The 3,944-nt window shown below is 37.9% G+C and overlaps 1 non-coding gene across 1 annotated transcript; it reads right to left on the bottom strand.

The window, feature by feature from the left end:
• Positions 1-1,533: 1,533 nt before the first annotated feature.
• trnar-acg lies at positions 1,534-1,606 on the bottom strand. The gene has a single exon. It is a non-coding gene; the product is annotated as a tRNA-Arg (tRNA).
• Between the last annotated feature and the right edge of the window lie 2,338 nt (positions 1,607-3,944).

Here is a 3,944-nt window from a genome sequence, read left to right on the forward strand (position 1 = left end):
GATGGCTGAGATTTCAAGCTGCAAAGTTGTGTCTGTCTCCCGGGAAATAAAGACACAGTCTGACGCTGGTTGTGGAACATGAAGTCTTTTCTGCATGTGTTCCTCCATCTGTCAAGATTCAAGCTTGTTCACAAAATACTCAGTCTTTTACTAAACTAACTGAGTTCAGGAAACCTTGCGGCCATTCACTGGTGTCCTTTGGCTCTCAGGATTAGAATTTATTCTATAGTTAGCCTAATAGCATGATTCGTTTCTGAACTGTCACCTTTCAATCCAAATCCATATAAACGTAACATAGGATGTGCAGTAACAAACTCCAAGCTGCACTGATGCTGCTATTCTGTCTAAATCTGTGTAAATCTTTGTAAATGATACCTTTTTGCAAGTATATTTTGTATATACTTGTGTATATTCTAGAATATTCTTGTATATTCTATACATTTTTGACTTAATGTTAATATCAGCAAAAAATACCACTGTGCTGTTTCTTGTTTTCTGAAAATGTGACTAAGACAATAATGTTATTTGGCTAAAGATATAGATCTTACTGTGGATTTTTAATTATTTGCATGGTAAGGCATCAGAGTCACGGGTATTTTTACGCAGGTATTTACACAAAATCTGAAAAAAAAAAAAAAGATGAATAAATAAGTCTGTGAAGGTTCTCAGTCATCCAGGTCATGGTATCTCCAAAAAACCTCAAAGCCTTGAGTAGCTTCTTCAGTCCAGTCCAGTTTTCTTCTTTCTCATCCATTTCTTCTTAATATTGTCATTTAGTTTTTGCAAATAAAAAGATAAATACACATGGAAAATGTAAAACCATCTGAATGAGAGGATACAATCAAACAGTGAGAACATTTATGCTTGTCTCATGTAATAATAAGTGGGATATGAAGGAATTCCATTTAAGTAGTAGGAAACTATACCAGTTCTTCACTGAAGACGAGTCGTACCAATGTTTGTATCTCTGAACCTCCTCAGTGAACCGTTCCTCCATGTGTCCCATGTTTATTGATGCAAAACAATCAATTTGAAAAATGTGGAGACGGAGGAAGAAGCAGCTGGAAATACTGAGGAGGAAACATGCTACTAGCAAGTGGACCAATCACAGCACATTCGTTCATAGTCTAAACGGTGGAAGCAACACGGGCTGTAAGTGAAATGAAATACAATGCTCACACACCAGGGGGTAGCAACACAGGCGTTTATTGGGATGTTATTTTATTGGAGTACATAATTTTATTGTGAATCATCTTGATTTATTTAAAGCTGTATTTAATTTTATTTAGTAAATAAGTGACAAAGGGTAGATGTACAAGTTTTACTTAGGACACTAAACTTTTAGTGTTTTTTCTTTCACCCTTTAAATGTATTAATGTTATGTTTGAAATGACTAAATTAAATTCATATTCAACTCAGTTGTTGCCCAATTGCGAAAAACACAGCCGGCGCAATAAGACGCAGAAGATTGAGAGATGCGTCATTCATACAAAATTGGGAAGTTTCATGTTTTGTTTTTTCCAAGATAAATGACGAGCCAGCCAGGAGTCGAACCTAGAATCTTCTGATACGTAGTCAGACGCGTTATCCATTGCGCCACTGGCCCCGTCCCCGACATTTTCCAGTCATTTTATGAGATTTTTTGGACTCTCTGTGAATCATGTATGAGAGCAGGGATGTGAAATGGGTGGATGCGCCTCTCCCGCTATGTCTTCTTCTGTTGTATGACAAAGTGGTTAATAAATCATTATATGCATTTGCGCCTCCCGTGGTGACAGATTGTATTACACGTGTGTAGATTTTTTTTCTTCGTCCACTTTGAGGAAAAAAGTTGAAATTTCGAGAAAAAAATACGCAATTTCGACAAAAAAGTGTAAATTTGGACTTTTTTCAAGAACTTTCGACCACAGTGCGTCTGTGCACGTCTTCAGGACTCTATGGGCAGGTAGGGACACGCTCCTGATCCTTGGAGTTTACATCCCACCCTCAGTGGACAAGACAACAGTGTGTGACAATAAATTAAATTCTTAATATCAATTATTAATTAAGCCCCAATGCTCTTCCAGAGGGAACCTGTGGTACCATGTGCATACTTTCTACTTTAGACTTTCTTCTCAAAATTTCAACTTTTTTCTCAAAGTGCATGATAAAAAAACATCTACCTCCTAAGTACAGCAGTCGTTGGTCCTCCATCCAGAGTATAACACATAAAATGATTAAAAAAACAAAAGAACCTACGACAAACGCCATCTCATGAGATGTTCCAGTATCTTGCAGTATGTTTCTGTTACTTTGGGTTAGATGTGATGGTGCTCATTGGTATGTTACATGATGATTAACATTGTAGACTCAGCAGCAACCTCTCACAAGATCCTAAAAGCTGAAAAACCAGATCCACATACAACCTTCTTTTAAAATGTTGACTTTGGAGATTCCAGCTGTGAGTGCTTTATGTAGAGAGCTTCATTTCCACTGATCTGTCCGGGCCGCACCGTCACCTCTGACCTCAGAGCTCAGAATCCCCCAGATGTCTGCACTTGGCTAATCTCCTCTCTAATGCAGCAGTGAACTCTCACTGGCCCCGATGTGTAATTTATGATACTTGTCAAACTAGTTTGATGAAAAGTTCCAACTGGCTCTCAGCTGTTATAGTTCTGTGGAGTCATCACTACTAATTTCTCATGTCCTTTTCAAATAGTGCATGTGTTATTTTGATCGACTTTGTTTCAGCACATTTTGTAACGCTCACCTCTGAAAGGCACTAATTTAAATCACAACTGACATTGTATAAATCTGAGCTCAGGAGTAAAGTAATCACGCTTGTTCTTATATTTCTTGTTCAGCAAAACAAACTTCGATCTCAGGAGGCCAAACTGGCACATCTCTCATTCTACGATCTATAAATCTGTCATATTTTTATGACAAATGTTGGCAACGACGAGAACAGTTTCCCCAAAGGAAGATAATCAAGTCTCTTTATTTAGTTGTACAGATTTTGGGAGATATCTCGCTGGAAACCCCTGTCTCTCGTATTATAGGTGTATTAGTGTTGTGTTGCTAACATCTGCAGCCTCTTGCACAACAGTTTCCGCAGATACAAGCTGGACACCAACAGGTGCATCCAGTGTCGCTGAAAACACACGTTGATGGGAATGTTTTGGAACAGAAAACGGAAGTCCTAGAATAAAACTTTTCAGGCCTGAAGGGAAGTGTGCTGACACACACTTTGGCCGGGACTGACTGGTTTAACCATAAGTCTAATTAGTAGTATTTCCTTACTGCTTCAATGGAAACTACGGATCTAATGTGAAATCATCATTTACCACATTTTTGACGCCCATATGTGTTAAGAAAGTGGGAGTACAACATTGAAAGCCAGGAATATGCTAGCGCTATCAGAGCAGTAAATTCTCATGAATTTCCCGTGTGTGTGTCTGTAGCCTGAATGAGCAGCTAAAGCAAGAACAAAGCAGAGAGTCACTCCTAGATGACAAATAAATATCATTAAGGTTTTATCTGATACCGGAGCCAAACTGGTACTTCAGGAACGGTGCTGGTGCTTAAAGAATGAAAACAGACACACTTTGTCCAGATTACTCTTTTTAAGGCATTTTGTGACGTGCAAGTTGAACAGAATACTAATTTAACATAATATAAATACAACTAAGGCTAAGAAATAAACAGCAAACGATTATAATTCTCCTAATAAAACCAGAGGCGTGGGTCTGTTAGCCTATCAAAGACGCTACATTTCTGGGCTTTTAAAAAATGCTACGTGTTGCTGGATGTTGAATAGAAGTGGGAAAAAATATAAATATATCACAATACAATATCATTTTAAAAGAAAAAGAAAAGTCATGTTTTGGGACAATATTTAATGATTTCCACGTCTCCACCACCACTTTTTCTGTACAAGTGCAATAAATTGGAAATAGATCATTTGG

Source organism: Mugil cephalus, chromosome 12 (assembly GCF_022458985.1).
Source record: "Mugil cephalus isolate CIBA_MC_2020 chromosome 12, CIBA_Mcephalus_1.1, whole genome shotgun sequence".
Classification (NCBI taxonomy): domain Eukaryota; kingdom Metazoa; phylum Chordata; class Actinopteri; order Mugiliformes; family Mugilidae; genus Mugil; species Mugil cephalus.